Source organism: Triticum dicoccoides, chromosome 3A (genome assembly GCF_002162155.2).
Source record: "Triticum dicoccoides isolate Atlit2015 ecotype Zavitan chromosome 3A, WEW_v2.0, whole genome shotgun sequence".
NCBI lineage: Eukaryota > Viridiplantae > Streptophyta > Magnoliopsida > Poales > Poaceae > Triticum > Triticum dicoccoides.
In genome coordinates, this window is record NC_041384.1 from 746,291,516 (window position 1) to 746,300,587 (window position 9,072).

A 9,072-nucleotide genomic window follows, 5' to 3' on the forward strand; every position below is an offset into this window, starting at 1 on the left:
CTTCCCTGAAGCAGTTAGTTCATCACACAGGGTTCGGACCTTACCAACATACTCTGTGATCGTGGAGTTGCCCTTTTGAAGATTGGCTAGGGAAATTCTGACGTTGACGGTCTGTGCCCTGGTGTGTGACGCAAGCATCCCTTGCACCGTGTTTCATAGCTCGGCCGCGGTGTGGCAGGTTGCCACTTGGACGGCCATCTCACGCGGCAGTGTAGTCAGCAGGTATGAGAAAACCTGCTGATCCCGCGCGTACCACACACCAAACTCTGGGTTCGGGGCCTTCGTCTTGGTTTTGCTATCATCGCCGGTGACCTTAATGATTGTGGGCGGAGGCGGTTGTTCGATGTTGAGGAAGCTTGCCATCTGCGCTCCCCTGATGGCTGAGAGCACCGTGGCACGCCATAAGACCTCGTTCCCTCTCGTAAGCTTCTCGGTTGCGTTGTGTGCAAACGGAGACGAGGGGAAGGAATTTGCGGAGGAAGAGCTCACCATGGATGAACCCGAGGTAGGCTCTGATTACCATGAAATAAAAGAGGTGAAGCGTATACCTCCTGGCAGGGACGCGTGCGTGTTAAATAGCAAGACAAGATTACATCGGTTGGCAAGTTGTTGTGTTAGCTTGACCCCTCATCCAAGACTATACAAGATAAGGATCTCTAATCTCCAACAACCTGCCCGAGTTACAACACACGCACACAAGTTACACCCCGTGACAAATGTCACGTTACAACTACAACCATATCATTTAACATCCTCCCTCAATCTAAACGTGTCAAGGTTGAGATTGTTCTTGAAGGCTTGTAGTTGTTGAATCTGTAATGGTTTTGTAAAACCATCCGCCACTTGGTCTCCTGTTGGGATGAACCTGATCTCCAACAGTTTCCTAGCAACCCTCTCTCTGACAAAGTGAAAATCAATCTCTATGTGTTTAGTCCTTGCATCGAACACTGGATTAGCTGAGAGATACGTTGCTCCAAGATTATCACACCATAGGCAAGAAGTGCTTGTTCTTCTTACTCCTAGCTCATCCAATAAAGTTTCCATCCACATTACCTCAGTTGTTGCATTTGCCAGAGATTTATATTTTGCTTCAGTACTAGAGCGAGAGACTGTTGCTTGTTTCTTTGCATTCCAGGATATGAGGTTAGAACCAAAGAAAACAGCAAATCCACCTGTAGACCTTCTGTCATCAGGACACCCTGCCCAATCTGCATCAGAAAAGGCACTAACAGTTGTTGAGGGTGATTTACATATTTTCAGTTCTGTACCAGCACTTCCTTGAATATATCTCAATATCCTTTTTACTGTTGTCCAATGAAGTGAAGTAGGGGAGTGCAGAAATTGACAGACCTTGTTAACAGAGAAGGATATATCAGGTCTTGCCAAAGTTAAATATTGTAGTGCACCCACCACATTCCTATATTTAGTCCCTTCCTCTGGACTCAACAACTCTCCTTCATGCAATGATAATTTTTCTGTTGTAGATAAAGGTGTACTAGAGGGTTTACAATCTCTCATACCTACACGCTTGAGTATATCCTTGGCATATTTTTCCTGAGTCAGCAGTATATACCATCATGTACCTGTTTTACTTCTATGCCGAGGAAATAATGTAATTCTCCCAAGTCCTTGAGAGCAAAGTCATTCTTCAAGTTTTTGAGTAAAGCTGAGGTGGCTTGTGGAGAGGAGCTAGCAACAATTATATCATCTACATATATAAGCATATAAATGATCACCTTCTCATTTTTGAAGAAAAACAGAGAAGTATCTCCTCTTGTTGGTCGGAAACCAAGTTGTTGAAGCTTTGTGCTTAGTCTTGAGTACCAAGCCCTGGGTGCCTATTTCAGACCATACAGTGCTTTGTCCAATTTACACACATGCTGTGGTTTGGTACCATCCACAAACCCAGGTGGTTGCTTCATGTACACCTCCTCCTCGAGAATGCCATGTAAGAACGCATTCTGTACATCCAATTGGCGAAGAGTCCATCCCCCGAAAACAGCAATAGACAGAACAAGTCTAATAGTAGCTGCCTTAACTACTGGACTAAAAGTGTCTTCATAGTCAATTCCATAACGTTGTTTAAACCCCTTTGCTACTAGTCTAGCTTTGTATCTATCTATTGTACCATTAGAATTCCTTTTAATTTTGTATACCCATTTGCAATCTATAATGTTTCTACCTTGTTTAGGTGAGACTAGATGCCAAGTTTGATTTTTCATAAGTGCATCATACTCTACCTCCATAGCTTGTTTCTAGTTTTTATCATCTAGTGCTTCAGCTAGATCACGAGGTTCACCAGTAGCAGCAAAGTTTACTACCTTGAAATTTTTACCATACCCGACCGTTCCATCTTTAGGAACAAGTGGTTTAAAAATGCCTTTTTGTGACCGTGTATTGGGTCGCTCTGGTTCAACGGCCACAGAAGATCCTGACGTTGCAGAAGATCCTGCAGCCAGTTCTGGACGCGGTCGGACCTGGGGATCGGTCTTGTCGGGAGGCGAGGCAGAAACGCGTCCAGGCGACACACGCCCGGGAGTCCGTGCCTCCTCATCATTCGGTGATGGCGACCCGTTGGATGCACCTGCGCCAGCCCGCGCACTCGACCGCGAGCCTGGCCGCGTGTCACCCGTGGATGGGCTGCTCGCGTCAGGTGGGGTGGCCGCGCCAGTCGGAGTGCACAGTTCCGCCTCTGAGTCTGTGCACGAGCCAGATGCAGCAGCGCCGCCAGATCTCTCGGGATCCGTGTGCGTAGGCGAATCTGCCCTGCCACCAGATCTCTCGGGATCCGTGTGTGTAGGAGGATCTGCTCCGTGTTCCGAGCCAGGCTGGTTTGGTTGTATCTACTGCATAAAATCATGACCAAAACCAGTATTTTCTGCTGCATTTTTTTCACTGCGGCTTCCTGCATCATTAGAACCATTAGTAGTCCTATTAATCATTTGATCATCAACTAGTTCTCCTCCTTGATCAGTAGGATTAAGTAGGTCAGGAGGAAGTAAAAGAATCTCAGCCCTTAGGCGAGCACCGGCATTAGGATGAAGGGCCGCAAAAGGAAACGGATTTTCATCAAACACCACATCCCTAGAAATGTATACACGCCCAGTAGAGATATCAAGGCACTTGTAGCCTTTGTGCAGGTTACTATAACCAAGAAAAGCACATTGCTTTGATCGAAATTGAAGCTTAAGTGTGTTATATGGACGTAAATTGGGCCAACAAGCACACCCAAAAAATCTAAGAGAGGAATAGTTGGGAGTTTCACCGAATAACCTAGTAAGAGGTGTTTCATGATTTATGACCTTGCTTGGAACCCTATTGATTAGGTAGGTTGCGGCAAGGAAGGCCTCATCCCAAAACTTCAATGGCATAGAGGCTTGAGTGAGCAAGGAGAGGCCGACCTCAACAATGTGACGGTGTTTGCGCTCAGCTAACCCATTCTGCTGATGAGCATGAGGGCATGATACATGGTGTGAAATACCAATTTTGGTGACGAAAGAGTTCAACTTTTCATACTCCCCTCCCCAATCTGTTTGGAGAGCAAGAATCTTTCGATCAAAACGTCGTTCAACAAGGTTCTGGAAGTCATGGAATTTCTGAAAAACTTCAGATTTGTGCTTGATGAGATAGATCCACGTGAATTTACTAAAGTCATCGATAAAACTCACATAGTATTTTTTTTTCTGCCTACTGTTTCAACAGCAGGAACCCACACATCAGAAAAGACTAGTTTCAAAGGAAATTTAGATTTACTCAAGGATTGAGGATAAGGTAACTGGTGACTTCTGCCCTTTTGGCAGGCGTCACAAACATGCTTATTGCTATCATTATTGACACACAGGAGTTTATTCTCACTAAGAATCTTCCTAACAACAATGGAAGAAGGATGACCTAAACGTCTATGCCACCAATCCAGAGGTGGTTTGGTGACATTGAGCACATGCTTCTGGATGTTTCCCCCGGTGTGTTTGACAAGATAGAGCCCTCTTCTACCCCTGCCTCGAAGTAGAACCTTCCTCGTTTCCAGATCCTTGATGAGAAAAAAATGAGGGTGAATTTCAAAAATAGTATTATTGTCAAGAGCAAGTTTACTTGCGGAAATCAAATCTTTTGTTGCCTCTGGAACATGAAGAACATCTTTTAGATGAAGATTACGATCTCGAGTAGAAATAGTTGCATAACCAATATGATCAATTGACATACCTGATCCGTTTGCAGTATGAATTTGATCACCGCCCGTGTACCTCTCCCGGACGGTCAGCTTCTCCAGATCGCTTGTAATATGGTCGGTTGCACCACTATCCATGTACCAATTGGTGTCAACCCCATACTGATGAGCAGCCATGTTGGCCGAGCGCTCCTCTCCTCCCTGATATGAAGAGTCGTAGCGCTTCCAGCACTTCCAAGCAGGGTGGCCAACTTTTCCACAGATCTGGCACACCGGCTTGGCAGAGGAGTTGTTGTTGTAGTTTCCCATGCCTCCCGAGTTGCCTCGACCACGGCCGTGGTCACCACCACGGCCACGGTCACCACCGCCGCCTGGTTTGTTGTTGAAGCCGCGACCACCGCCGCGATCACCGTTGCCGATGGAGTTGTTGTTCTTGTTGAAGCCACGCACACGCGCCGCCGCATTTGCGGACGACTGAGAGGACCCGCCGCGGAGATTCAGGCGAGTCTCAAAACTCAGAAGCTGTGAGAACAGCTCCGGGATCTTGACAGGTTCGACCCTAGAACACATGGCCGACACCACTGGGTCGTACTCCTCATCCAGTCCAGTAAGGATGTGGGAGATCACCTCTTCCTCGTCCAAGGCCTTCCCTGAAGCAGTTAGTTCATCACACAGGGTCCGGACCTTACCAACATACTCTGTGATCGTGGAGTTGCCCTTCTGAAGATTGGCTAGGGAAATTCTGACATTGACGGTCTGCGTCCTGGTGTGTGACGCAAGCATCCCTTGCACCGTGTTCCATAGCTCGGCCGCGGTGTGGCAGGTTGCCACTTGGACGGCCATCTCACGCGGCAGTGTAGTCAGCAGGTATGAGAAAACCTGCTGATCCCGCGCGTACCACACACCAAACTCTGGGTTCGGCGCCTTCGTCTTGGTTTTGATGTCATCGCCGGTGACCTCAATGATCGTGGGCAGAGGCAGCTGTTCGATGTTGAGGAAGCTTGCCATCTGCGCTCCCCTGATGGCTGAGAGCACCGTAGCGCGCCATAAGACCTCGTTCCCTCTCGTAAGCTTCTTGGTTGCGTTGTGTGCAAACGGAGACGAGGGGAAGGAATTTGCGGAGGAAGAGCTCACCATGGATGAACCCGAGGTAGGCTCTGATTACCATGAAAGAAAAGAGGTGAAGCGTATACCTCCTGGCAGGGACGCGTGCGTGTTAAATAGCAAGACAAGATTACATCGGTTGGCAAGTTGTTGTGTTAGCTTGACCCCTCATTCAAGACTATACAAGATAAGGATCTCTAATCTCCAACAACCTGCCCAAGTTACAACACACGCACACAAGTTACACCCCGTGACAAATGTCACGTTACAACTACAACCATATCATTTAACATGTAAAGGGTTGGGTATATCAATTCGTTGAACTTTGTTGCTATATCAATTCTATGAAATGTACATGATTTTATTTTTGTTCGTGGTGTAGACTCATTGGATTATTCCATTTTTTGTCAATTTGATTGTGGGGATGACCCAAAATTTTCCAAAGGAGTAGTGAAGTGGGTGCTCAAATCTTCATCCTACGGTTGCTTTAAAATGATTTGGCATCTCCAAGTAATGTTCGCTTCTTATTGTGAGTAGCATGGGGCAAATCTTCATGGAATACTGTAGAGAACCACAACATTGAGGGCGTTCTCCTTTGCTAATTGGCCATTACCAATCAAGGTGTCATCGGTTTTGTGACCATGTTTATTACTCTCACTTACGATTTTGTTGCCTTTCACTTGTGGTCTGGCAAGGGATCTTTTATGTATGGTTTCATGGCAGTATTGTTTTTCTAATTGTATAATTCATCTATGCTGAGAAATAAATGCAAAAAAATAAAAAAGTGGGCTGTGTTCTTGCTCCGTCCTACTACTTGATGCATCTGTCTTTTATCCTCCCATTTCATGACGTCATGTGATCAATCTTTTTGTTGGGAACAGTAATACATCTATTGCTATTTTGTATAACTATGAGCTTCCTTATTGACATCCAGCATTACTAATCCAGCAGGGCTCCTGATTCCATGGTGTGCCTTAGTCTTTTGGCGGGCATATTAAAAGTTGAGGGATCTTTTATTCCATTTCAATTTGCTTTGGAAATGTTCTGCCAGCTCAAGTACTCATGTCAAGGAATATAGCTGTATTTTCCTTGGAATTTTCTTTTGCCTTGCAATGCTAATGGAGGACAGGCAACCAAATTCTTGGAGGGATAAAGATTGTTAAAGAATAGATAAACAAACTATTTTCCATGGAAATTGCTATTCAAAGACTTGGTGCATTTGGGAAGTATGTAATGACCAAGTCTTTGATAATGTACTTCTAAATTTTGGTTGGTGCAAAATTCTCGTTATTAGCACCTAAACATAGAATTGTACTGGATTGTGAAAAGTAAATTTCTCTTTCCCCTTGAACTCATAACATTATTCCATGTGACTGAAAGAGTAATCTGATCATCAAAATCATCATTCTATATAATCATCCATGTTTATTTTTTGACCATACATTCCCGCAGCAATGCGTGGGGAATCATCTAGTTATAAAAACGTTTTGACACTACACTAATTGTATGTTTTATCACTTCCTCCTTGCGAGGAGTATATATATTAACTGTGTGTTTTACCACTTTGGCCAACAGCATGGAACGCAAGCAAGCAGTTGCTGTGCTCGAGGCTCGAGCATAAGAGCAACTCCAACTGGCGGACACAAACTATTGGCATGTGTCCGTTTAGGTCGAATGTGCTGGAATTTTGTCTATTTTGGGTCTAGCCCAATAGCAGTTTCAGAAATTCCTAATAAATCTTAAAGGCCCAAGCAGCCCATTCGTGCAAGGCAAGAGATGGGACTAAAGTTTAGTCCCACACTGCTAGTTTAGAGGGAGTTGGACCTCTTTATAAGGGAGGTTCTTACTCCACATGAGAGGGACATCCACACACGCTCCTCCTCCGCCGCCCGCCTCGCCATGCCACCGCGGGTTGCGGGAATAAACCGAGCCGATGTCTTTCGCGTGAAACGTTTTTGCTGTAGTGGAGATTGAATACGAACGGCGCACCTCTTCGCCTGCTGCCTATTCGTTTCGTCTCCCTTGTTCTTTTCAGCTCCCGGCGCAGCCTCTCGCCTCCTTCTCTTGCGCCTATAAAAGGGAGGTCACTCCTCCCAGAGAGACGCACCAAAACAAAACAACCCTCTCGCCTCCAAGTTCCTGATCACTGAGCTACTACTACGATCTTCCCCATCCCTGCTTGCGGCGTGCACCGCAGGTCGGGACAGTAGGCCTCCGAAACCGCACCTTTTGAGTCCTGTATAGGAGAATGGTGATAAGGTTTTTCGGGAGCGCTTAGCGCGACTACTGACTTCTTCGTCACGGACGCCCCGGACTCCGACAACTACTTCCCCGATGATGACTTCTTTCCCGACGTCGACAACCTCCTCGACGACATGGCTGGCGAGGACACCGATCCCAAGTCCAGTGCTACTGCTGCTGCAGCCCTGTATGTGCTCCTCTCCTTTCTGTTCGAGGTCTTGCCATAGTTCCTGGTTCTGGTGTTTGTCCTAGATATGTTAGATTCTACTTCATATATGAAACTTGCCCTATTGTCTGCCCTAGATAAGCTTGATTACAGTTCATATATGCCCATGTTATTTACCTTCTCTCTATCAAATCACATGACTAGTTTTATGCCTATGATATTAGTCATGCTTTATCTAATATTTCTGTTCATAAAATCATTCGGTAAATTTCTCATATTTCCAACAATCCAAAAACCTCATTATAGGCAATTTACCCCGAGTGGTTTTGCTGCTTCCATGAAACCTCCTATGTTTGAGGGTATCCAATATAAGAGGTGGCGCGTGAGAGCAGTCTTATGGTTTCAAACCATGAGTTGCTATGACGCCGCTCTTGGCAAACCTAAAGGAGAGTTTGATGCTCAACATGCACAAGCTTTTCAGAAAATGGATACTCTGTTTAAGGCTGCTCTCTTGAGTGTTCTTGGTGAGAACATAGTTGATGCTTATGCGTCAATTGATAATGGAAAATATATGTGGGATGCACTCAAGGCCAAGTTTGGGGTCTCGGATGCTGGCACTGAGTTGTACATCATGGAGCAATTCTATGATTACAGGATGACTGAAGAGCGCTCCGTGGTTGAGCATACTCATGAGATACAGTAATTTGCTAGAGAACTTGAGCACTTCAATTGTATGCTACCGGACAAGTTTGTTGCCGGAGGCATCATCACTAAGCTTCCTCCTTCGTGGAGGAACTTTGCTACCTTACTGAAGCATAAGAGGCAGGAGTTTTCCGTTCCAGATCTCATTGGTACTCTTGATGTGGAAGAAAAGGCGAGAGCAAAGGACACACGTGCTCGAGGTATTGAGGGAGGATCTAGTGCCAATCTGGTACAGAAGAAGAACTTCCAGCCCCACAAGTTCAAGAACAAGGGCAAGTTTGATGGTAAAGCAAAGTTTGATGGAAACAACAAGGCTATGCAACACACGAACTTCAATAAGAAGAATGACAAGAAGAAAGGTGTTTGTCATGTGTGTGGGGATCCTGATCATTGGGCTCCTAGTTTCCCTAATCGCTATGACAAGCGTCATCCTGGGAAAGGCGGCAAGACCGCTAATGTTGTCATTGGAGACACTGACATGAAGGATGTTGGGTATGGTATATTTCCCACTGTTCTTTCAGTATGTCATTCTCCTGATTGGTTGATTGACACGGGTGCTAATGTGCATGTATGTGGTGATATTTCCATGTTTTCGTCTTATCAGACCGCAGGGACTTCAACCGTGTTGATGGGCAATGGTTCAAGTGCTTCTGTTCGTGGTGTTGGCACGGTCGATCTGAAGTTTACTTCG

General features: G+C 45.7%; 1 pseudogene; it reads right to left on the minus strand.

Annotated features, from left to right (window-relative positions):
* Nucleotides 1-4,674: 4,674 nt before the first annotated feature.
* On the minus strand, nucleotides 4,675-4,813 carry LOC119273836 (annotated as a pseudogene).
* Nucleotides 4,814-9,072: the final 4,259 nt, after the last annotated feature.